We start from the raw sequence: 1019 nt of genomic DNA on the forward strand, positions 1-1019 counted from the left end.
ATAGTTACATTCTGTTAATGAATAGAATGATTTGTTCTAATGGTGTTTGTAAATAGGATCACAAGTCCGCATCTTTTACAGCAATTAACCTCTAAGAAGAATATATGCAGTGTATTATTTGTTGAAAAATAAAAAAAGAAAGAAAAAGAAAATGGTTAGCTACAAGAAGAGAATTTCTAAGAGGAGTATAGAATTCAGGGAAGTAGTCTCAACATTTTCTTTTTTTAAATTTTTGTTTCAACTTTTTCATTTTACTTCAGCATATATGTTCTTAATAGTTTAGGTAGTTTTCTCTTATATGCTTGCAGAGTACACTGAATTTGCCTATGGTTATACTTTTCACATTCAACAGTGTTTATTATTCTCTCATTAGAATATAAGACCCAAGAACTCAAAAATCATGTGACTCATGGACTGATGCCTCTACATACTGTAAACCAAATACACCTTTCCTCTCTAAAAGAAAGAAATCATGATCATTTTATTTTCTATATTTCTAGTATTAGTTCAAAAGCTTTACAGAATAAAAAGTTAGATTATTTCCCAGGTTACTTTTATCAATGCATTTTTGTGATTATAAAGTACCTTACAGGAACTTTAAGACAATATACACACTCACCTCAAATTTTTTGATTCAAACTAATATATTTTTCTATGTATAGGCTATTTCCTTTTTCCCAAATGTGCCATACAGTAACTAGCTTATTTTCTTTCACTTTCAGCTCTCCATTTATTTATCACTTCTTAGCCTTCAACACATACCTGAATAAGTTCTGGAAAACTGCTCTGTCCAAGCTGAACATCTAGGAAGAATGCACTAAAGCAAATCTTTCTTCTATGTGAGTGTGAAAAAGAAATACAAAAAGTACGCTGCCATACACCTGCAAAGAGATCATTTCTAGCATATGGAAATTTGAAGAGCTGCTATGTACTTCATTCATAATCTAAATGGAAGAGAACCATCATGAGGCTCAAGAAGACCTTACAATAAATAGGAGAAAATTATAAGGACCTTTCAT

This window comes from Octodon degus, unplaced genomic scaffold (genome assembly GCF_000260255.1).
Source record: "Octodon degus isolate 3935 unplaced genomic scaffold, OctDeg1.0 scaffold00439, whole genome shotgun sequence".
Taxonomy (NCBI): domain Eukaryota; kingdom Metazoa; phylum Chordata; class Mammalia; order Rodentia; family Octodontidae; genus Octodon; species Octodon degus.